Genomic DNA, 26,291 nt, shown 5'->3' with positions numbered 1-26,291 from the left:
GATCTCACAGCTAGTGACTTCGAGCCCCGCGTCGGGCTCTGTGCTGACAGCTCAGAGCCTGGAGCCTGCTTCGGATTCTGTGTCTCCCTCTCTCTCTCTCACTCTGCTCCTTCCCCCACTCGCACTCTATCTCTCTCTCAAAAAATAAACATTAAAAAAATTTGTTTTAACAAAAAAGTAATGTTATATGCTATGTGAAATGTTATTATTTCACCATAAATAATGATACAGAACAATACTTCCAAACAAACAAGTTAGAGAGAAACCAATTTTCTCCATTGTATTCTATTTGTTATAATGTAGATAGCCTATTTCAAACAGAACCTCTGCCATGCCACAGCCCAACACTTCCCAAGGTGTGCTTTGTAGATTACCCATCCTCTAGGATGGTACACACACACACACACACACACACACACACACACACAAACACACACACACGGTTCTTTATATGCATAAATTCAGGCAATTCTATGTACTTTTTAACATAGTATCTATCAATATCCATCGGAATTTCTCTTCAACCCAAGACACTTTGGGCAGGCTTGCATTGCCTCTACTTGGTACTGAGCTCCTTGAAGTTAAGTCACTGCTAGCTTAACTAGTCAACTTATCCTCTTCCTCCAAGTTCTGCATTTGCCCAGCTTTATGAGCCAGCTCTTGCTTGACAACATCTCTGGACATGCATGGCGCTTTTGGGCCTGAGTACCAGTTGTCGGCAATGGTAAAAATTAATTTCATGCTGAGGTATGTAACTGCCACAGATGTAAGTTCTCTGGCTTTAAAATGTAACACTTGGGGGGAAAACACTATATGAGAAAGGCAGAAGAAATGTTTTTGGTTATTTGAGTTCTTACCTTTCTAGACCAATTGTTTCATAAGAATCAAGAGCATTTGCAGTAGCACTCTCTAAAGAGCTTCAGGCTTTAAAAAGCAACAAATCAAGCCCTAGAGAGACCTGGTCATCTATGATTGACATTATGTTACATTGGATTGCTTCACTTTCATGTGTGATAATCATCTTGATTTGCTATGTTATCCAAACATAATTCAGTATGCAATCCTAGAATGAGTAACAAATGTTTCCCATTTAGAACTGCATTAGAATGTTTTACATCAGCAAATCCAAGAAAGGGGGAATTATGAGACAATAAAGAAATTAAAAGCTAAATTAAATATGCTTCAGATTTATATCTACATATATTTATATTACATATATTTTTCATATATAGCTATACATAATTTTATTATGTGGCTGGAAAGAAACTTGAGAAATGTGTTAACTATGCCAGAATAGATATTTCTACTTCAATTTACATGGAATTATAAAATGTTATACTTATTATGATTTTGGTGATTTTCCACAAGATATAATATGGGGATGGGGCGCCTGGGTGGCGCAGTCGGTTAAGCGGCCGACTTCAGCCAGGTCACGATCTCGCGGTCCGGGAGTTCGAGCCCCGCATCAGGCTCTGGGCTGATGGCTCGGAGCCTGGAGCCTGTTTCCAATTCTGTGTCTCCCTCTCTCTCTGCCCCTCCCCCGTTCATGCTCTGTCTCTCTCTGTCCCAAAAATAAATGAACGTTGAAAAAAAATATTAAAAAAAAAAGATATAATATGGGGAAAAAGTGATAGAGCATAATGTTTAAGGTAAGCAGTAATGGTCTATTCCATGAATAGATATTGCCTCCAAATGAAATTTTCTGAAGTCCTTCATGCATTCCCATCCTTCCTGCCCTGAATCACCCAAATCAAAGTACCAGGGTAATAGCACCTGATCTCAAGTAAGAATTTTCCACCAAGTAACACTGAGATTCGAGGGAAGTTACTTAACCACAATGAACCTCATTCACCTAGAAAATGTGGTTATCCCTCTCCCTGAACCCGATGTGAAGGTACTTCTAGATAATGTATATGTAAGCTCCTACATGAGGACTGGCATGAGTTACATTACATGCTTAATAAATGTGGATACCAATTTGGGTCAGTCATATGTTTGAACCAAATTATTAGTAATTCAAAATGCACAAAATAATTGCCCCTTTAAAACCAGGACCATAGAGCCGGTGGTAAGGAGTGAAAATGTGTTTCCTGGCCATGCTTGAGCTGCAAATGAACAGAAAGCCAGACTAAAACTTAAACTCTGATAAAAATGTATTTCCCCCTACCTCAAGTGGCAGTTAAAGGTAGTTGGACTTTCAGGTCTGGTCATCATACATCGAGGTTCTTTCCTTTCTCCTCTGTTGTCTACAACCTTAACTTTATCTCAAGTCTCCTTCTGCAGTGAGAGTGAAAGTAGCCCCTTGCAATCATATGGTTAAGTCTCTCCACTGAGTCTGACTGGGCCAATTTAGGTTATGGATTGCAGAGCAAATGACAGCCAGGGGAATGTTGTATTCCGATTGGCTTAAACACTGGTTCCCCAAGCAATGCTAGCAAGGAAGGTAGAATCATTGTAATAGGCTGGGTCAAATCAGAAGCTGCCTCTAGAAGTAGGGTCACCTCCCAAACCACATGGCTGCTGCATGTGAGGGCATCAACCATAATATCCCTGTAGCCACCTTTCTCTAGAAGACTTATAGAGATCTTTTAAAATAATCCAATAGTCACCATGTCACTTTCAAAAACCAAGAACTCATTCAATTTTGAGTCAGAAGCTTATAATCTAAAAAGTTATATTCTCTTACCTGATTTATCCAAACTAATCATGCAAATTAGTCCAGACCATGCAAATGGAAAGAGATATAGCTCATTTTGAGAGAAACCAGGCATTAGGAGAGAAGGTGGGTTTTTTTTTTTGTTGTTGTTGTTTGTTTGTCTTTTGTTTTTCCTTGTTAGGAATTACATGGTAGTACTGTATCCCAAAGCAGAGGTTTTCATCACCCACTGAAGTGCCATAAATTTGATGTTGATCAATAGGAAAAAGCTCTGGCTATGTAACAATTTTGGTCAGATAACCTGATGCTTGAGTCCTGTACTTGAGTCCTGCTTGAGTCTTGTACTTGCTGCCTGTGCGACCTCAGCAAGTTATTCCACTGCTCTGCAGGTCAATTCTCTGCAGTGTAAAATGGAGATAAAAATAGTACCTGGCTTATAGGGTTGATATGGGGATTAAATGACTTAATATGTGCAAAGGCTTATTACATGGCAGGATGTGGAAAGTACTGGCTGTTATTGTCATATTACTATCAGTATTTTTTTCTTCTACTTCAAGATGGTGAGCTGTCTTTGGAAGAATGTTTGAGACTAGACAAGAACAGAAGTGGAGATACTTTTAAAATGTATTTTCAAGATTATTACTAAGAATTTGCTTTTAACTAAACTATATTGCATTTTAGATGATTGTGAGAAACACAAATCTGGAAAGACATAGTTCAGGCAAAATGATGAAAATTCAGCACCTCGTTTTGTATGCACCACGTGGCTATAAAACTCCTCAGGACATACGCATGCCAAGTCCCCAAATATAAGAAAGAATCCAGTTTGTTTTAAATAGCATTTGGGTGCAATTTCAATTGCTAGTTGTTCATGAATTTAATTTGACTCTGAAAGTACAAAATTAACTTTAAAAACCTACCTATTATAAAATGACTATGCTTAAGTGATTGTTATTTTTGGAATATCCTTTTAATTCCAATAGTTTAGAAAGGCTATGAGTGGTTTATGTTGTTCACCAATAATATGATTCCAAATGTTATTATTAAAACTGTTAAAATAACACTTAATCCAATTAATGATCTATTAATAAAACAACTAGGACATTAACATAGGCTACTTTGTATAGTTGGCTAGAAGGTTGAGCGAATGAGGCCAAAGTTATAGATTGTATTTAAGTATGATATGGTCTAGTTTCAAAAGCTCTCTTCTATAACCAGTGCACTTCCAGGCAGCCCCTCAGACTGCAGGCTCTGAGGACATAAGAGAGACTAGGCAAGCGCAGAAAGGGAACAGCTTGCATGTACACAGCTGTTAGAAAATAATCCAGAGCTCTGTCTCGCAGATAGTAGTGAGCAGCATTATGAGTAACAATAATCCTAAAAATTGCAGTTTATTGAGGATTTATACATTGAGCATATAAATACATGCTTAGACTTGTTGAAAAATGTTTTATAAAGTTATTTTCATTTGACTCCATCTTGGCACCAACACAATGAAGGAGGTATGACCACGCCCTTTCTAAAGATGAAGAACACGAAGCTTAGAGAGTTAAGGAAGCCTGCTCAAAGTGACACAACTAATAACACAACAAAATAACGCAACTAATAGCACTACATGCCAGAAATGCTCTTCTTCAAAGAAAGGTGATTGGGGATGGGCTTGCAGAGCAGTTGATGGGGCTGCTGAGCTTACAAACGCATTGATCTGCTTTCCAATATTTTTTTGAGCTATACTCTATAGTTGCCGTTTTCAGACAGCTGCATCAAAAGGGAAAAAAAAAGTGCAAAAAATATCTCTTCCCGACTTTTTCCTTGGAGGAGGAAGACTAGATAATGATGGTGATTATGATAATGATAACAGATATTACTGAATATTTACCATGGACCAAACACTTTTTAAGCACATTTAATCCTCCCAACAAACTCAAGTGTAAGATAGATACCATTTTACTCTCATTCTACAGATGAAGTAAATGAGGGTAAAAAGCTAAATAATATCCTCTTTGACCACACAACTACCAAAACGAAGAACTGAAACTTAAGTAATCTCCATATAAGGTCAAAGCCCATGCTCTGAGATACTATACTGACAAAAATAAACAGCAAATAAATGTTTATACAATTTGGTAGATCAGTGATAAAAATTATATACCAGGGCGCTTGGGTGGCTCAGTTGGTTAAGCGTCCAACTCTTGATTTTGGTTCAGGTCACGATCTCATGGTTCGTTGAGTTTGAGTCCTGTGTCAGGCTCTGCAGTGTGTCAGCACAGAACCTGCTTGGGATTCTCTCTCCACCCCCCCCTGCCCCCCCGCCTCTCTCTCTCTGCTCCTACCCTGCATGCTCTCTCTCTCGTCAAAATAAATAAACTTAATTTTTTAAAAATTGTACTTAACTTCTTATTATTCCATCTAGATTTATCCTCCCCAATTTAGCTCTCAATGATTTATCAATTATTTCATGGCATAACACATTATGCCTGTAATGAAAGCCTCTTCCAGAAACATACATATTTCCTGGGAGACAAAAATGCAGGGAATGGAATGTACAGGTTCTTCACACATTTTGAATGAGATGCAGTTTCTTATTTAACTTCTCTTTCATCTAGTTGGTGAAAAGTCATAATTGTGTTGACACTTCCCTAAGGTACCTATGATCTGTATAAAATGCTTAAATTTACTTACACCATGTGTGCATTCGGCCATAAAAACAAAACGGAGAACAATTCAAATTAAATTTCATCATTTGTTCAAATACATGTCTCTTTGGTCACACCTTCTTAATGAATGGTAGCAGACAAGCAACACAGCTAATAAGTTATTTTAATAGGGTGATGTAACGGCGTGTGAACTGTTACCTCCTGGGAGAGTAAGTGACAGATTCCAGTTCTCATTACTGTGTAGATTAGTCTCAGAGAATTCATTAGTGCCCAGTGTGGCAGCTCTGCTGAGTGCCCTTAATTTGGAAAAAGAGACAGGAGGCCTATGTGCCCAATAAACTCTAAAGACAGATGAGCTGGAATTGAAGGCTTTTAGGGCAAAGGGCTCTCTTGAGAAGATGGCAATTATTCCCCCAGCTTTTCAGGCACTAGTGACAGCTCTCTTCCCTTTAGTCTGTGTCAGTACGTACACTAGAAACAACAGCAGACTCCTGGGTTTCCCTACACCTCGGAGGAGGCAGCTTTCATGCAGAATGTTCCAAAGGACCCTACATCCATGTGACTTATGTCCATTATAAATGGCTTTTTTATTTTACAGAATGACAGTGAGCAGAAGTAGCACAGAAAAGAATGCAATCTGTCAATAACCCTATTTTATTCCTAGGTAATGGTTATAATCATCTCCACTAAACCACCAAGCAAGCTTGGCGTGGACTGATTTAAAAATCCTGTATGTGCCATTTCGGCCACTTGCCGGTAAAGATATTATAAAGACAATAGTAGTTATCAAACACAAAGTTCTTCTTAACAAACACAAAGTTCTTCTTCTTAACAAACACAAAGTTCTTCTTCTTAACAAACACAAAGTTCTGATCTGGACAATTACAATAGCAATATAGCACTACCTACATACTTAAAGAGCTTTCAAACTTTTTTGGTTGAAATCCTTAGTAAGAAATAAGTTTCACACACAACCAATACCCATATACATATAGGTATTTATATGGGTGAAATTAATGTTTCAGTACATGTGATGCACTCTTATCTGTATTGTTCTATTTTAATCTCTTCATTTAGTTTGTACTACTCTACTGTAGCCTGTTCTATTTTTTTTAAATGTTGGTTTTTAAAAATGTTGCTTCTTTTAAAAAACTGATTTTATCACTTACTAATATATCAAGATCTATAGTTTAAAAAACTATATGAAAGAACCATATCTCAATACAAAGACCTTTTGCTATTAGTTTTTGTAAGAATTACAACTTATTTATGAGTACTTATTATCGGTCAGGCTCTATGCCATTCCTTCATAAAATTTCTAAGTTAATTTATTCTCCATAGCAAAGACAGATATTATTCCACTTCTCAGATGAAGAAAATCAAGCTCAGAGAGTTAAAGAAAGTTGCTCCAGCGCACACAGCTAGTAGGTGGGAGAGCTACAATACTGCCACACGGTAAGGACATAATAAGCATTGGATGGACAGATGGACGGATGAAGCACAAGCCTGCTGATGACTGGATGTGTTAACAACTAATTTGTGTTGCAGCATTTCTTTCTGGACCACAGTCTATGGTTTTCAACTATCTCAAAACAGAAATAATACTTTTTAGCTTAAAATGCAAAAGTGCTTCCTCTCCTCTCCTTTCCTCTCCCCTTCCTTCCCATCCTCTCCCCTCACCCCTCTCCTCCAATCACCTTTCCTTTCCTTCCCTTCTTTTTTAAATTTTAGAGACAGAGAGGACATGCAAGAAGGGGAGAGGGGCAGAGGCAGAGAGAGAATCTTAAGCAGGCTCCACTCTAAGTGTGGAGCCTGACAGGTGCTTGATCCCACAACCCTGGGATCACGACCTGAGCTGAAATCAAAAGTTGGATGCTCAATGGACTGAGCTACCCAGGTGCCCCGCAAAAGTTCTTTCTTAATTGGGAGCAGTGAGTATAATGATGATGATGATGATGATGATGATGATGATAATTGTGGCTAATACTTATTGATTAGTTAATATGTACCAAGACTACTCTAAATTTTTTATGTGTATCGATATAAAATAATAGTAGCCAACCGAAAACATTATTACAAGGATTAAATTCATTTAATACGTCCATCAACCCTATGTGGTAATTACTGTTATTATCTCTGTTTATAGTTGAGGTTAAGTTACTTGCCCAAGGACACACAGCTAATGAAACCCAAGATCTCTGTCTCAGAGCCTAAACTCTTAACCTTTACTTCTGACTAGATTCATTAGAAATCAGCCAAATTTTTCTTTTAACACCAAAAGCAAGGTTGTGCTCCCAAAGAAAGCACGGTAAAATGATAAATGCTTTGCTGGAGTGACCCATCCATGATAAGCCATTTAGTTCTCTTAACATGCTCATGGGGTTCTTTAGAGCATTTTTCTGAGGGTTTGGATATAGATTATATTACCCAACACAAATACCGAAGATTATGATTTCAATCTTGTATTTCCATGTTTCAGTATTTTATAAAGTTAGTGTTAAAACACACCTTTTAAGAAATTAGTGATGAGGGGCACCTGGGTGGCTCAGTTGGTTAAGCATCAACTCTTGATTTAGGCTCAGGTCATGATCTCCTGGTTTGTGAGTTCGAGCCCCGCAGCGGGCTCTGCACTCATAGTGCGTGGCCTGCTTAGGACTCTCTCCCTCTGACTCTGTCCCACTTGCTCTCTGTCTCTCTTTAAATAAATAAATAAAACTAAAAAAAAAAAAAGAAATTAGTCATGATTTTATATTTAATAAAATCAAATTAAGAACTATTTGCATAGATAATAGCAATTCTATTAACTTAGAATTCAATTTGCATAGTCAATTCTAGTAACTAATTCAATTTGCATAGTCAATAGCAATAACTATTGTTAATAGCAATAGTTATAGCAATAGCAATTCACTCTGCTAGTGTTGGGGAGACAAAGAAGTACATTCTCAAGTATAATCATGAGTACTTTAGGGGTCGGGAGAGCTATGGTGGGATATTTCCTGGACAGAATTTAAAGGTTTAGCACGAGAGCTTGAAGATGAAGCTGATTTAAACCCAGGAGCCAGGTTTACCAGCCAAGCCCATGAGGAAGCAAAATCACAGCAAAGAGGGCTGGCAAGAAGACACTTGAGTATAGCAGAGTCCTACAAGCTAATTTGCAAGAGACTTTCTCCCTTTGGCCCCAGGTTATCTCCTATATTTATTGACGCCTATAAGCCCTACCACAAAAATACAGTGGATGAAATTGGTTATAGTTTTTGTAGCAGAGAAGGCCAGTGCCCAAAGACACACATGACTTTCCTTTTCTACCTAGGGCCAGCACTCAATCACATTTGCTAGCCTCTTAACATTCTTACCAATGAAATGCGGGTAAAAGCGACGTGCCTCATCTCCTAACAACCTCTCTTGGGATCCTCTATTCTCTTTCCTTACCCACCTACTCGATGACACAAGACAATATCGTGTTAAAGAAGAAAGCAAATTAGGTTCTCGAATGACTGGATGGGACAGAGCCACCCTGACAACTCTCATTAGAGAGTGACAAAAGCGAGAAATAAACTTGTATTAGGCCACTGAGATTTTTATAGCAGCTAACATTACTTAACTAAAGCAGTGCTAGAATATGAACACTGGTGTGAATGCTGTTTTAAATAAAAGATTACAATTGGTATTTGGCGTTATAAATTGGGAACATGGGTGTGTTATTCGCACATGTGGCTCTATCTTCTCTTGTGAGCCATGACTACTCCCAGAAACCACTCTGGCACAGTAGTACATGCAGTCACATGGTTCTCTCTTCAGAAAACCTGCTGGAACTGCTGAGGGCTCTGCTGCCTTCCCCTTGACTAATCAGACTCATATACACACATACGCACATATGTAAGCATGTATTACACATATTTATTTATGTATCTCTTTATCTGTGTGTGTATATATATATGCAAATATGTATTTAAATATCTATGCTCACTCTATCTATCCACTTACTATCAAAACAAACATGCTTCATTCTGATCTCTCAGACACTAATCCAGCATGGCCGCTTTCATTCTAGACTTCATTCCTTTATCTGCAACTTCTTTCTCCGAAGATAAGAACGCTCACTCTCAATATCACAATGTACTTACTTATCTGTTAATCCCTAATAATATACACGTGCTAAGAATTGCAAAAGTCCCCTGTGAGGAATAAATTGACCAACTAGAACACAGTAGCAATGTACTTCACGCAGCCATAAACAAAGAAAGAGGGGGTGCTACTAGAGACAACATCAATGGACCTAGAAGATCTTATGCATAAGACTGAAAAAGACAAATACCACATGATTTCACTCATAACTGGAATATAAAAAAAAAACAAAAACAAAAAAAATACACAACAAAAAGCAGAATCAGACCTATAAATACAGAGAACAAACCAATGGTTGCCAGAGGGGAGGGAAGTGGGACGGTGGGCAAAATGAGTGGAGGATAGTGGGAGATACAGGTTTCCAGTTATGGATTGAATAAGTCATGGCAATAAAAGTCACAGCATAAGGAATACAGTCAATGATATGCTAATAGCAATGAATGGGGACAGATGGTAGCTACAGTTGTCATGAGCATAGCATAATATATAAGCTTGTCAAATCACGATATTATACACCTGAAACTAATGTAACATTGTGTGGCAACTATACTCAACTGAAAATTAAAATTAAAAATTAAAAAATAAAATCAAACATGTTTTTATTCATGAAGAAAAATAAAAAAAAAAAAACATGAGGACAAAGGTAAAACTCTGAATAAGATTAATGAATTCATTGTGCCTCAATAAAGATTGGCTCAGAGAGCTGGCCCATTTAGCATTTTTTTTTTCCCCTGAAGCTAGTTGACAATTCTATTGGCCAAACTATGACTGTTTTCACTGTAATGTCAGGAAGAAAGCTTCAACTGAGAATGGAGTTTAAGGTTTAGATGCAGAGAGCTGATCTTGTGCCCGAAATGTCTGTCTCTCTTCCTTTACTTAGTGATGTGTAATTAACACATTAATGATTTTAAGGGGAAAAGCATGGTCAGTCATCTCTCTCTGCCCTGAGAAACAAAATTTGATGAACATTTCCTCATTCAACAAAAGAATCTGATTGAAGATCCACTGAATATGCCATATAAAGTAGAATTAGACTGGTCATTGAAAGGGATACAGTTTGTGGCATCTAAAATTTCTATCAGAAACAGTCTTTTAAAAAAGGAATCTGGGGGCGCCTGGGAGGCTCAGTCAGGTGAGCGTCCGACTTCAGCTCAGGTCATGATCTCGCGGTCAATGAGTTCGAGCCCCGAGTCGGGCTCTGTGCTGACAGCTCAGAGCCTGGAGCCTACTTTGGATTCTGTGTCTTGATCTCTCTCTGCCCCTCCCCTGCTCATGCTCTGTCTCTCTCTGTCTCAAAAATAAATAAAACATTAAAAAAAAATTTTTTTTAAAAAGAAAAATAAAGTTGGAGGCATCACAATTCGAGATTTCAAGTTATACTACAAAGCTGTAGTAATCAAAACAGTACGGTACTGGCACAAAAATAGACACATGGATCAATGAAACAGGATAGAAAAGCCAGAAACAGGGGTGTCTGGGTGGCTCAGTCGGTTAAGAGTCCGACCTCATGGTCATGATCTCATGGTTTGTGAGTTGGAGCTCCACGTCGGGCTCTGTGCTGACAGCTCAGAACCTGGAGCCTGCTTCAGATTCTTTGTCTCCTTCTCTCTGCCCCTCCCCCAGCCATGCTCTGTTTCTCTCTTTCTCTCTCTGTGAAAAATAAATAAACTTAAAAAAATTAAAAAAAAAAGAATCTGAAAATGTTGTCACTCTGGCCAGCAATTTGGCCAACTTTCTTTGCCACTGCCATTGGTTATTGCCTACTTATGTGAATCCAGATACTTAAAACACTATGACACCAAGACAAAAAAACATAGGCTGAAGCTGCATATAAGCTTCCCCTGCCCTACATCTCCTTTACCAATACTGTTTACAACTCCTGTGGTATATATACTATTAGTATCCACATTGTACAGATGAGGAGAATTAGGCCCGCAAAGGCTAAGTAACTGCCTAGGGTCGTATCTGGTAAGTGGGCATGAGCTAGGATGAAAGCAGATCTACTTTATTCCACAATCTGCGGTACTCATGAACAGTTTGCTACTTTTTTTTCAACCTTGGAATGCCATTTGTCAATCTTTTTAATAACTGTGTAGCCATCCACTACACATTCATAATTGGCTTAACGTCTAACCAAGTTGCCCTGAGGCTGTTGCCAGTTTTTTACCATTATGCAAAAAATGCAACAGTTAAATCCTTACAGGAACTTCTTTTCCCATTTGTGCAAATGTGTTTGCAGGAAAAATTCCTATGTACTGTAATTGATTTTTAAATTTGTACATAATAAAAATATTTAATCTGTTGATATAAAACCCAATATATCATGAGAGCCTTAATTCTTCTAGAATTAGTAAAGCATAGTTTTTTTTTCTTTTCAATATATGAAATTTATTGTCAAATTGATTTCCATACAACACCCAGTGCTCATCCCAAAAGGTGCCCATCACCCCCCCTCCCCCCCTCCCCCCCATCAACCCTCAGTTTGTTCTCAGTTTTTAACAGTCTCTTATGCTTTGGCTCTCTCCCACTCTAACCTCTTTTTTTTTTTTTCCTTCCCCTCCCCCATGGGTTTCTGTTAAGTTTCTCAGGATCCACGTAAGAGTGAAAACATATGGTATCTGTCTTTCTCTGTATGGCTTATTTCACTTAGCATCACACTCTCCAGTTCCATCCACGTTGCTACAAAGGGCCATATTTCATTCTTTCTCATTGCCACGTAGTACTCTATTGTGTATATAAACCACAATTTCTTTATCCATTCATCAGTTGATGGACATTTAGGCTCTTTGCATAATTTGGCTATTGTTGAGAGTGCTGCTATAAACATTGGGGTACAAGTGCCCCTATGCATCCGCACTCCTGTATCCCTTGGGTAAATTCCTAGCAGTGCTATGCTGGGTCATAGGGTAGGTCTATTTTTAATTTCTTGAGGAACCTTCACACTGTTTTCCAGAGCGGCTGCACCAGTTTGCATTCCCACCACCAGTGCAAGAGGGTTCCCGTTTCTCCACATCCTTGCCAGCATCTATAGTCTCCTGATTTGTTCATTCTGGCCACGCTGACTGGCATGAGGTGATATCTGAGTGTGGTTTTGATTTGTATTTCCCTAATGAGGAGTGACGTTGAGCATCTTTTCATGTGCCTGTTGGCCATCCGGATGTCTTCTTTAGAGAAGTGTCTATTCATGTTTTGTGCCCATTTCTTGACTGGATTATTTGTTTTTCGGGTGTGGAGTTTGGTGAGCTCTTTATACATTTTGGATACTAGCCCTTTGTCCGATATGTCATTTGCAAATATCTTTTCCCATTCCATTGGTTGCCTTTTAGTTTTGTTGATTGTTTCCTTGGCTGTGCAGAAGCTTTATAGTTTTTCTTTTCTTTGTGGCTACAGTCTATCAATGATCATAGGGACCATAAAGTCAGCATGAAAACACAGTACATTGAGAGACAGGTACACAGTTGTTAAAATATGTATATTCTGGGCCAGGATGATGTGAATTTTAACTTAGGCACCATCATTTATTAGCTGTAACCTTGAAGGCATTACTGTTTTCTGGGCCATAGTTTCTCATGTGAGATAGCCTAATCACTATTTTCTATAAGACTATTTAGATCATTATATAAGAAAATGCATGCAAAGCACTTAGTAGAATGCCTAACACATAAAAAAAAAATGGTCAATAAATATTCATTACCAATGTATCTATTAGTTCTGTACCTTTGTCTTTTGTGTGTGAGTGACATACTTTTATTATCCAAATTTCCACATGAGTTAATATATTGTTATTATCTTAATATATTATTATTTCTTTAAGTCATTCATTCAACCATATTTACTGACCACTTACTATGTACCAGGCACTGTTCTAGGTAATGGGAATACAGTGGGCCCACAGAAAAATGATTCATATTTCACAGACATCAAAGTTCTCTAGCAATCAGTGTTTTAATGTATTTTAACTTAAAAAAATAATATTGGTTAAAATAATATCCCATGAAGCATAATTTAGGACACTTAATTATAACTCTAAAGATTTGGTGTTATTTTAAATTGATTTTGATACTTTTCTAAAAAAGAAAAATGACACCACTGTTTATGGGTCAGTGGCTAGTGGGAATTCTTTTTACAGCTGCCTTGTGTCATTTATCTTGATCAGACACTAAAGAAGCCATTTCTGGGTAATTTACAAGATCATTGCGTCTTTTATACCCAGGCTTCCAGATCAGCAAAGAATACAGCTTAACCTTTATTTTCATCTATCCGTGGAAAAAAATAATACATAACAAGGTCTCAAATTCTACATTTCAATTCACCTGCTTTTAAAATACAAGTTGAACAAAAGTATCAACTGGTAACAACTGCAGAAAGAGGAAACTTAAATGTGTATGTCACTAGCAATACACAATTTGAAAATTCAATAATTTAGTATCAAATAAAATATACTTTTCTTTCTGGTGTATCTCTAACCCTTCTGTAGGTCTATTCATTATTATGCATATATATATATCTACACATACAAAAATGTATAAAGTTGTGTATTTACATATATGCATATAGGTGTATACTTTTTTTGTTTTTTTAACCACCACCAAGCAGTGGTATTTTGTGGATAAGTAGCAATCTTCTTATCGTTATTTAAGTCTATGTGTATGGTTTGGAAAAGTTAGTAAGGGATCAAAGTCTGACCAGAATGATGTCATAACAAGGTAATATGGAATCTGATTATGTGAAAAGCTGGATATTTACACAAAGAGGTCAGAAACCAGCTGGCTACATATAAACTATAGAAAAACCAACAAACCTCCTAAGACAGTTCTTATTCTTGGTCTGCTATGGACTTGCAAGCTTAGCATAATTTTTAAAGACCCAGATATTGAGAATGTCTTCTAACTCAGCACAAATCCACTCAAAAATTTTGTGTGGCTTGCTACCCAAATTATACTGGAGGAAATGAGAAAATGGGTTTAGTTTTCCTTTGCGTGGAATTATTTAAAAATTATAATATCAGTTTGAAAAACTGTAGCAACACTTTACCTCTATGATTTAGGAAAAACATCCTTACAGATTATATAAAACAACTTGAGGCTATTTTTATCTGTACTGTATTTTTATTTTATAGATCTGAACATTCATTCCAATTGGGTTTGGGGTAGACACTCAAGTGAATTGTCTGAACCATTGCCTATATTGAACTTATCTGAAAAGTTAGCTCTATGATTGTTTGCCTTCATTTCTTCTTTCTTCCTTCTTTCCCTCCTTTTTTTCCCTCTCTTTCTCTCATTAAGTTTTGTAAATTGTTCTTCTGCCTGACTCTAAAATATTAACAACCAGTGTCATAAAAGATTATGTGAGTAGGTAAAAACTTGGGTCACTTATAGTGTAAAAAACATTACTAAATTATTAAACTATTTTATCTTCACCGAATATTTTCATTCTCTTCAAAGGATAGAAGATGTATTCTAAATTGAGGAATGACTGATTACAGAAAGGAAAAGAGGGACCAGGAATGTGGTATTTCAGGATTATTCCATAAAAAAATGATGACAAACCAAAGTTCTCCACTCAGGCCTAATAACAAGAAGAGAAATAGTCCAGGATCACAATTCCAACATTAGATTAAAGATAAGATTTGTCAAATTCTTTGGTGCTCTGCTGAACAGAATGAAGAACTGGTCTGTTCATTCTGTGATACCTTTAATAACTTTTGTGTTTTTTAGACCCTTGATTGCCAAGATTATTGCCATGCCATCTAACTTTTGTGAGGTTAAAAAGCACTCAACATGGATGTATGGAGCCATTCTTACTAGAAGAGTTAGATAACACAAAAGAATTCCCACACAAGCATGATCCATGGATTTGCTGATCGCAATGTACATTAGCTTATTGATGGACTTAAGTATCTGGTAGAATCTAAAAGCTTTACAGAGCCACAGAGATATTTTGACATTAACAGTGAAACTCCTTTTTTGAACATTTGGTTTTAATAATCTTAAAGATCTTCTGGTTTAACTCTTTTTTTTTCACTTTCATAGATATTTCATTAGGCCAGGCTTTGAAATTAAAAGAAAAATGGTTAATGACGCCGTCTCAGCACAATACAGCATTAGCAATGGACCACAAGTGTCAAACGTGCAAACACAAATAATCGTAAAACAGTTGTGATGTAATGACCCACATTTTTGTCACTGTGACTCAGGATACCCAGAGAGGGTCAAGAGAAAACAGTGGTAACACAGAGCTAAAATGTCAACATACACTTGGGCTGGGCAGTTCTGTCCAGAGCAATTAACTCCTCCATGCCCCTTCCTCCTCTCATTTTTCCCAATGTCCGCTCTGCTTTACTATTCCTTGAAGCTAAAGGAATTCATGAGACAAAATCTGTTCTATGACGTTAACCAGTTTTTCTGCTTCATGTGTAAAAGGGCTACTTAGTTTTTGCTTCTTTTCCCCAAGACTAGAGAGAATATTCAGAAGTCCCAGAAGATCCAGACACTACACAACCATTTCCTAAAGGGATGTGAAGCCTTGAATTCCTCAGGAGAATGTAATTGTTTCTTTGGCAAATAAGGGAGTGCAGTATATGAGTCATTCAGTCATTGTAAACTCCAATGAAAGTTTGGTTTTATATTGTTCAAAGTGGAAACAGCTTCTTCTTTTTCCTCTTAATTATAACAATACTTTGTGCTTACTCTTAAAATAGCAAAGAATCTAGAAAGTGAAGAGAAGCAGTCTCAATTGTAGCTTTGCAAGCCATACAACCACTTTGTTGCATAATCTACTACAATTTTTACTATACATTCAAACATACACAGAGTTATTTAACAAAATACATACTTTTTAAAAATTATTGGGGTAAAAAACACATAAAATTTACCATCTTAAGTATACAGTTCAGCAGTGTTGACTTTATTCACATTGTTCTCAAACCAATCTCTAGCACTTTTTCACCTTATAGAACTGAAACTCTAAATCCATTAAACAACAGCTCTCCCTCAGCCCCTGGTAACTACCATTCTGCTCTATGAGTTTAAATATTTTAGATACCTTATACAAGTGAATCGTGCAATCTTTGTCTCTTTGTGAATGGCTCATTTTACTTAGCATGATATCTCCAAGATTCATCCATGTCATAGCATGGGACAGTTTCTTTCCCTTTTAAGGCTGAATAAAATATAATTGTCTGCATACATCACATTATGTTTATCTGTTCATTCACCAATGGACATTTGGGTTGCTTCTCTGTCTTGGCTACTGTGAATAATGTTGTGAAAAACATGGTTGTGCAGGTATCACTTTTTTAAGTGAACACTTACATTGTTTATAATTCTTAAAATTATGAACATAAATATTTGTGTAATATATCAATTATTTTCTTAAAAACATTCCTATAAGTAGAATTTCTGAGTGGAAGGCTATATGCTTAAAAAGAAACCTATATTTCAAGTAACACATGTGTAAGATACAGATCAAATATTGTAACATTTCTTATTAAAAAATGTTTTTTCTTTTCTTTTTGAGTATAGTTGACACACAGTGTTATGTTAGTTTCCAGTGTACAACGTAGTGATTCAGAGAAGTTTATATATTATGCTCTGCTCACAATATGTGTAGCTACCATCTGTCCCATTACATCACTATTACAATACCATTGACTGTATTCCTTATGCTGTGCTTGTACTCCTTGACTTACCCATCTCATAACTGGAAGCCTGTGTCTCCCTCTCCCCTTCACCCATTTTGCCCAACCCCTCACGTTCCTTCCCTCTGGCAGCCATCAGTTTGTTCTCTGTATTTATAGGTCTGATTCTGCTTTTTGTTTGTTTGTTTATTCATTTAAAACAAGTCTTTTCCACACTTCCTCATCCTCAGCCCAATGCCCTGATAGATCCAGAAACAAAATTAAAATATTTTTGTCTTCATTCTCTTTGTCACTTACCATAGTTCTTCTAGATCACTGGTTTTCAACCATGACTACACATTGGAACTACCTCAGAAGCTGTTAAGAAGAAATACTGATTTCTGTACACTATCCCTTTTAAAGCATCATCTCTTAAAGTGGGGGCCTGGGCTTTGCCCCTTTCTAAATGATGTATTTTTAAAAGTTTTGCAGGCAATTCTAATAATGCATGGCCAAAATTAGGAAGTACTGTTTTAAAGGAGTGCTATTCAAATTTAACGTGCAGATGAAACACTGATGGATCTTGTTAAAATGCAGATCCCATTTCAGGAGTTCTGCAGTTGGCAGGGTGGGGGGAGGGGGCGGGCTGAGACCGGGTTTTTCCAACAGGTGACGTTAATACCTCATTTTTGTGTATGAAGGATCTAGATTAATACATGTACTCTTCTATCCAACTACTTTAGACAATATGTAGTGACTCCTCAAGATGAAGACAGGGATTTGCTCATTTTCATTATCTCCTTCCACCTGAATATTTATTATATTACTTTTAGTTTTACTATTGGTTCCTTTTAGGTTATAAAACTAAATTCTCATTTTTTTCCAATTTTGACCGTGTTTCTTGGTCTTGACCACCCCTTAAAACTTGAGAAAGTCTTCCATTTTTTTTCCGTATTTCCCCCCAGAAAGTTTTGGTGCCATCTTTTGTTAGTTTTGCTTTGACATGTAGTCCAAGTAGCCAATAGTTCTGTTCTGCTGAGAACAGCAGATACAAACAAACCTTTCATGTTATGTCATTAGGTTGTCTCTTAATAGAAATCCAACCAACTGATTTGCCAGTGTTAATTCTTTAATACAAAAACAGATATACACCATGCCAATTGATGTGCTAGGCTTCCAGTGCTTTTTCCATGGGCCCTTGTACAGAAATCTAAGCCACCCAAAGAATTTTGTTTCTAGAATGAAGGTCTATGGATTCCTTAAAATCAAGGCATTAGTTTTTGTCACATTTTGATCAAGAGTGTGTAGTATAACCTTTCCCCTGGAATTTTTATTACTTCCTACTCCCATCCCTTTTGCTATTTGCCCTTTATGTTTTCCACATTCTAAGCCATATTAGTTATTCCGTAAGGCACAGACTGTCCCTGAAGTCTCCCCCTGGGGTGTACTGTCTCATTCTCCTCAGGACCGGTGGCTCTGAGGCCTGTGACAACCTGGAACATCCCTTTATCTCTTTACTGGGTCAGAACTACTGTTCCTGCCTTCCTTGGTTACTGATCTTCTATGCTGAGGACACTCAAGTAGCTTCATGAGAGATGACACATAGGTGATAAATGTACTAAGTCCTTGTATTTTTGAAATGCAGTTTCAAATATATATATTTCAAATATAGAAAATTCTGGGTAAAAAGTTTTACCTCAGAACTTTAAATGTTATCAGTCTGAGTCTCTCTCCTTTGTGAATTGTGGCTTTTTTTCTTCCTAGAGGCTTGTAAGGTTTTCTTTTTAATTATGTTGTTCTGATACTTCCCATACAATGTGTCCAGGTGGGGGGTCTGTTTCCATTCATTGGGTTGGACACTCGGTGAGCCATTGTAAACCAAAGATTCTTACCCTTCTTTAGCTCTGGCACGTATCTTTTTACTATCTGGTTGAATAATTTAAACACTTTGCCTCTTTCTCTCTTTCTGAGGTTTTTATTAGTTGAATATAGGTCCTCTGAGTTCATTCTCATATTTTCCATCTTTTGCTCTTTGATTAATGTTCGGAGAGATTTCTTTGATTTTGTTGTTTTTTAGTATTTCTACTAAATTTTTTATTTTGGCAATTATATTTTAAACCTCTAAGAGTGCTTTCTCATTCTCTTATTCTATTTGTTTTATAGAGGTAGTATTTTCTTGAACCTTTTTGCAAATATTTCTAAGGATGATTTTTTTGTTCCCTGAATCATTTCAACTTCCTCCAAGATTGTTTTTTGTTTGTTTGTTTGTTTTTTAGAATTTCGTACTTTTCTTTTTATACTGCTAGTTCTCCTCATATTCTAGTGGCTTCTCTCTGTTATTAAGAAAGCAGGCCTGGGTAGATGGAATAGATATTCTGCTTTTGTAGTGGCAGAAGACTGTTCTCCTAGCAGGCCTCTCCCCTTCTTCTGAAATTGCTTCCTGGGTTGCGCCAGGCAGTGTGGGCCAGTAAACTTTGAGGATCAATGGGAGTGGTAACTGGCTCCCAGGCTGAGTGCCTGCACAGTGCCGAAATGATAATGGCTTCCCTCCGAGGCATCAGCAAATGTAGAAATGTTATCTTTTCCCAGTTTGCCCAATTACTTTAGAAAGGAGTCACCATATATTTTGACTGGGAGTATAATGCCAACTGCCTGCTTACTGTGTTTATATATGTTGGAGATAGGGTGCTGACTGAAGAATTCTGGATACACTCAGACCTTTGAGGCATCTCTCTCTGTTTAGCTCCATCTTTCACTCTCCCCTCTGTTGTGTCTGCTGACTCTATACCCAAGGCATGTCAGGGGTTCCACAGGGCAGATTAGCTTTCTTCCTTTACAGAGCTGTCAAAGTGTATTCTAGGCTGGCAATTGCTCTGCCTTTTTGTATCCCAGTAATTTATTAAATAGCTCAATCTTTAGTGACATACACACTTCCCATTCTCTCTTGTCTGTTGTTCCAGGCAGTTGCTTTTTTACTTTTAGTCATTACTCAACATTTCCCTGCTCTGTTCTTGATCACAGAGCAGTGACCAGCTCCTGTAAATGACATTTCCATGCCCACTGGCTTCCATGGAGGTTCAGCCAGTGGGAAGCACTGGTAGGATATTGGAGAGAGAAGAAGGAAGAAGGCAATATATTTCTCCCTTCTCTTTCTGCCGTTGGAAGCATCTCTAGAAATGGTTTCTTCTTTTTTGTCCAACACCTCCTGACTCCAGGCAGCCCCGTTCTCATGGTTCAACCTCTCACCATGAAGGGCCCTGAGCTCTAGCAATACTAATTTTTTCTTTGGTCCCTCCAGTCCACTGGAGGCAGTAGCCCCTGATGTTGCAAATCCATCTGGGTTTTTAGATGTTCCTACACTTTCATAAATAGGTGCTTATATTGAGCTCTCTCTATTGAACTAATTGGTTCCATTTTCCTTACTGAACTTGAGAGATACAGGTATAAGGGAGATTTTATTCTACATTTCTATACTTTTAATTCAGTAAATAAGGTTTTGGAAGTAATGAGAGGCCAATGCATGTGGTCAGTCTGCCATCTTGAATTGGAGAATATACACATTTTGAGGCTTTTGATACATATTGTCAAGTTGCCTACTGGAATGTTTCTAACAAATTATATTTCCACTAACAGTGTGATGCTATCCATATCCCATCACCCTCCAAACACAGGGGATTGATACTTCTTTTTAATCATTGCATCTAATCTTTGTATGGGGATCTAATGAAAACTTCAAGTTTTCCTGGCTCAGAAGATTTCATATTTGTGTTGTTCTAACAGCTGGAAATGATCTATGAGGAGATAGAGCCAATAGCACTCGCCTAACATTTGATTCAAGACAGTTGGCCAAGTTACTAAGGAGCCCAGAATCCTAACAGTATGAAAACGACACAGAAAGCAGCTTTTCCAGTGTCTGCTTCTGATATCTAAAAGAGGAATTATTCTGGTTGTCCAGAAAAGTAAAATTCCCCAAGATAAATAAAGTTATTGCTGAGATCCAAATTATTAAAGCATGACTCAAAGATGAGAGTGTCTCACAAAAGACTGAGTCAAAATCGACTCCTAAGAGTCCCAGCTTCCTAGCTTAGAAATTCAATGGGAAAAGTTAACACCCGTCTCCATGAGGATCTCACACAGATTTCCAACTAGAGAACTAACCACAGAATAAGGGTATTGGAAATAAGGAATCTCCAATTTTGCCTTATGAAGTAGTGTCATAAATGCAGCCCTCACTGAAATCATGCAGAAATGTCAATCAGGAGTCTTGATTAGCCACATCTGGCCACGACTCAGTCCATTTTATGGTGGCTTTGCCCAACAATTACTTTCCCTGCAATATTGCTTTTGATACTCATCACCTTATCAACTGCTAGTAGTCATTTCGCCCACTTAAGACCTCCTCCGTGCCTTCCATTTGCACAGAGAGTATACAGAGATCTGCTTTTTCACCAACTAATTGACTGCACTCTAAAGCACATAATTTGCACTCTTTGGCCTCAGTTTTTTTAATCTATATCTATCAAATGAGGCTAAATGATCTTGGAACTTCCATTCAGCCCTGAGCAGGAGCTATGATGATTGGGAGCTAGGTGTCTTTAGTAAAACCATTTAGCTAGGGCTGTTATAATCACAAACAGCCTCAAATCTGGCCATTTGATCTTGTCTTCCAGAAAGGTTATTTTATATTTCATGTGTTTAAAGCATGATTTTAAGCACTTAAAATGTGCTACACTTTATTTCTATGCTGTTCTGGCGTTTTTCCTCTTCTCCTCTTCTTGTTTTAATACTCCAGGAGCCTTAAGAAATGGAAGGTTCTCAGATCTCTTTTGACGTCTGAGAGGGCCAGGCCCTATTATTCAGTGAGTCTATTCACATCTCTCTCATTCTCCCTACGGTCTATGAACAGGTTACTGTGGGATGGAGAAGAGCTTTGGTTTTATGAAGTGATGAATTGGTATTGTGACTAAACCCAAATGTTTTGGTGACTGTTGGGGTGGAACCCAATAATTCTGCCAAGTTGGGATTAGCACCAATGCTACTTCCCCCTTGGTGGAGATTCAGCTCAGAATCACGGTTAAAGAGAAATGAAGGAAATCCAGTATGAAAGTGGACTTCCATTATAATAACAACCAAAAGATTTTTTTTTTTAAAGCTTCAAAGGAAGAAAAATGGAAAAGCTAATCACGCACATAACACACCACTTGTAATTTGCGTAATGGTTATCTTTGTTGAAAACTATTTTTTTAAATTTCTTTTTAACGTTTGTTTCTTATTGAGAGACAGAGCACGAGCATGGGAGGGGCCAAGAGAGGAGGAGACACGAAATGTGAAGCAGGCTCCAGGCTCTGAGCTGTCAGCACATAGCCTGATGCGGGGCTCGAACCCACAAACCCCAAGATCATGACCTGAGCTGAAGTTGGATGCTTAACTGACTGAGCCACCCAGGTGCCCCTGTTGAAAACTATTTCTAATGAGATGGATGAAAAGCTAAAATGGTCAACAGATTTGGTCAAATCGGACACAAAAAATGTCCCTGAGGCTTTTCAATCTTCAACACATATTGGTTCTTATCAGTCTTCTCAACCATAATTTGTTCCTTTGAACCCTCAGAATCAAGGTAAGGTTCAAAAGCCACTTTACAAAATAATCATTTATCTCTGCAGTCTCAAAAGTTGTAAAATATATTGAATACATGTTTTACTTCATATCTGAAGAATTTAAATTTAATCTAGTTAGTTCCTTATTAGAGATGGAACATCAAAGAATTCAGAAGGACTAAAACATTCTGTGTATGTTGTGCTTTTATTCATGCATAGGTTAACTTTTGGAAGTCAATTTGCTTTTTTTAGTTCATGAGAGTCTGCATAGAAGAAATAACTAGCAGGAGTCAACAATATATGATACAGGGTTCCAGAAAACTGGGTCCCTTTTGCTCTGTGCTAACTGCTTGGGTCAAGTATACAAACTAATTTGCCCACACAAGATATCTCTTAGTATTCCTTACTGTTCAGCAAATACCTATTCTGACTGAACCCAGTTCTTTGGTAATGGTGGAGGCAATAGATAACAGTGTTATCTATACATATCCAAGACTAAATTTTGCTATCTTTTCTCAGCCCAAGTAAATACACGAATATGTCTTCTCTATATTACAGGAGATGTCAAAAAAAGAGCATGTTTTATGGATAACAAATGGCATCTCTGTTTTATAAAAACTATTTCTCTGGAAAGTAAGGTGGATATTTCGAGTCTTCTGTAGATACCTGGAAAATCAGAAAACTAAAAAACTAAAAATACATACATGCAAAATACAACTAAAAGCAAATAAAAAACTGAAAAATTTCCCATTAAACGATACCCACCAACAGGGAGATATGAAGAAAAACAAGTCAACTTTTTCTACAAGTATATCAAGGTTTATGATTAAAATAAGTCCATAACCAGGGAAAGGCCTGGTCTTTAGTACAAGGACAGGCCTTTTATTTGGCTGTCGCCTTTGACACTGGTGGACAGCATATGAAGTTTAGTAATTTAAGAAATCCTGGGGTGGGGGAGAAGCCCTTCCGGAAAGCACTTTTACATTGTGGATTAAGCTGTGGCTACTGCCTCTGTACATTATCTGCCTTATCTGGTGCTTAGACAAGAAGTACACGTGAGCTGGTCTCATTTGTGAGGAAGCTGACTTCAAAAGAGAGGTTAAGTGGCTGGCTTGAGAGAAGAGAGTTAGGCAGTGGGAGATCCAGGATTGGAACGTCAAAGTTAGTGACTCCAGCCCACTTTATCCTGCTGTGACGCTATCTCTACTTGGCTGAAAAAAAAAAAGTGTCACTGGAATTATCTATCAATGGAACAGACATTTGTGCTATTTGCAGTCATTTGGGGGAAATGCTTCTGGTTAACAGTAAGAAACGTTTGCTTCTCCTGTTTCCGAGGTCATCATGAATGGGGTAGGTATGGGATTAATTCTTTTTGGCAGCCATGTCCTGGAGGGAAAGGGAGAGCCAGAATTATCTCACAGACAAATAGAAAGAAACAGCAAGTTTTACACCCACTAGCTTTAAAACGACAGCCAGTTCCCCTTGTGACGTCTGCCTTGAGCTGAGTAATGCACTTGAGAACTGTTTTGCCAGCCTCTCAGGGCGTAATCTTTAACCCCTTTTATTAATGGATTCTGTGACACTGTGCATCAGAAAAATGATAAACGTTCAGGTTAAAAACAACCAAATTTATTTTTTTCACATTCTTCTTCACATTCAAAGATGTTGAAGCCAATGCTATTGGTAACCACATGTAATAGTGTATGGTGGAAAATGTCAAGTCAAAACTCTAACTCACACATGCCTACTCACTTCTGTATAGCCATAACATTAACCTCTTATTTACAATGTTGTGTGATGACTAGTTTTTCTGCCTTGATAAAATATTTAGTGCTCACAGGTTATTATTCCATGTTTCCCAATAATCTATTTGCTTTATAATAAAGCAGGAGGTCCCAAACTTCGTTCTTAAGTAACTCACATGGTTTCGGCTGTACTATCAAATCGGTATCTATGTAATATTTTTCTTTAACCGGACTCACTCTATTATTTTACAAGATTATATCACTACTGTAGATGGAAAAAGAATCTACTGTTTGCCTTAAATAGATGGAAGCTACACGATATATATACAATGAATAAAAAAAATGCTTTAAAACTTATGTAAACATTGCTACCTTGTGCTAAAGGCTCTGAATGTGAGACCTAGACACTCTCTCTGTTAAAAAATAAATGAAAAATGGAGGGAGGGTGGGGACCTGTAAGAAGTGTTAAATATACGCCAACACTAAACTAAGGTTTCTTCTTTTATGTGATCATAAACATTAAAAGAAAACTGATAAATAAATCAACTTTTCATTATGGGAATCAGAGTAACGGTGTTGGGTCATGTGCCATCTTATGTGCTGTCTCACTGTGGAAAACATTTCAGTGAAGAGTTTTTGTAAAACATGTCTGAATATCAAAGAGCATTTCTATTGCTCACTTAGACACTAGCGAGAGAGAGAACTGAGACAAGGGTGAGAGTTTCTTTTCCTCCACAGTCAATTCCATTCAACATAAAATACAAATTATGTGCTTAGATATTTCAGTTTATTATCTTATTTGTGAGAAGAGACAAATACATTGGAAATAAATGATTACCAAACAAATCGACACTCTTAAGGGTGCATGCTGAGTATCTAGGCAGATAAGAGCACACGAGGGGCCTTTGGGTTCCTCTGCATGAATAAAGCACAAAACGGCACTCATTATAGGTAGACAAATTAGAAATGGGCCACATGTGGATGGAAGCACCCCAGGGGAACTCAAAGCATGTGGAGCAGAAGACAAGAAGAAAAAAACTGGGATTTCTGGTCTCACTCCAACCCTGCCCATCACCCCGTCCAGGGGAGAACTATCAAGTGTTGAAAGGAGGGAGAGAAACCCTACTCAGACTCCTACAAGATTGATCCTTAGATGCTTTTTTCTTTTTCTTTCTTGAGAAAGAGAGGGTGTGTGGGCAGTGGAGGGGCAGAGAGAGAGAGAGAGAGAGAGAGAGAGAGAGAATCCCAAGCAGGTGGGTGCCCTGTCAGTGCAGAGCCTGATGTGGGGCTCAATCCCTCAACCCTGGGATCATGATCTTAGCCGAAATTGGAAGTCAGACACTTAACCAACTGAGCCACCCAGGCACCCCTTAGATACTCTATTTCATTTTTCAAGATCTGATGGTGTTTGTTGTGTGACGTATGGACTAAGAAGGGTGTTAGCATAAAGGCATCCTGCAAAGACAAAGAGTGTATACAACAGTTTGTTTATGGAAACCTTTGGTAACGCAAATAATTAGTGAAACATTAAAGAAAACGGTTTGCCTCTTGTTTAATTCATCATCCAGTGGCTTTATACATGTTTTCTAGTAAATAACAATGGCAATAGTCCAATCTCTTTTGAGTATGAGGACTGTATCATGCTAGACATTATACTTACAATGTCTATAGACTGAGAAAATACATAATGATCAAAGGCTTCTATTAATTCAGTGAACCAAGTAAGTGAATTTATATTTTATTCATCACCTCACCTATAGACATTTAAAAAATAGCACTGTGTGTGTGTGTGTGTGTGTGTGTGTGTGACATATTATTTATTTAGTCTAGTCATACTGAATGTGCATATGGATTTACAGACCCCTCACAATAAATTCTGCTACCCCCAGGGGT

At 37.6% G+C, this 26,291-nt stretch overlaps 1 protein-coding gene across 4 annotated transcripts in view; it reads right to left on the bottom strand.

Moving 5' to 3' along the window:
- Nucleotides 1-26,291, bottom strand: part of XRCC4 (X-ray repair cross complementing 4) — a 318,736-nt gene that overhangs the window by 45,781 nt on the left and 246,664 nt on the right. For 2 of the 4 annotated variants that reach the window (XR_003970695.2, XM_030324146.2), the window contains one exon: nucleotides 22,840-24,039. The exons of the other annotated variants lie outside the window; for them this stretch is intronic. The gene's annotated coding sequence lies outside the window, so the exon portion shown is untranslated. Of the gene's footprint in view, nucleotides 1-22,839; nucleotides 24,040-26,291 lie in introns of those variants that run through there. 4 annotated transcript variants of the gene reach the window in all.

This window comes from Lynx canadensis, chromosome A1 (assembly GCF_007474595.2).
Source record: "Lynx canadensis isolate LIC74 chromosome A1, mLynCan4.pri.v2, whole genome shotgun sequence".
Taxonomy (NCBI): Eukaryota; Metazoa; Chordata; class Mammalia; order Carnivora; family Felidae; genus Lynx; species Lynx canadensis.
Note: the sequence above shows the minus strand (reverse complement) of the source record. Positions and strands in the feature narration are given on the sequence as shown.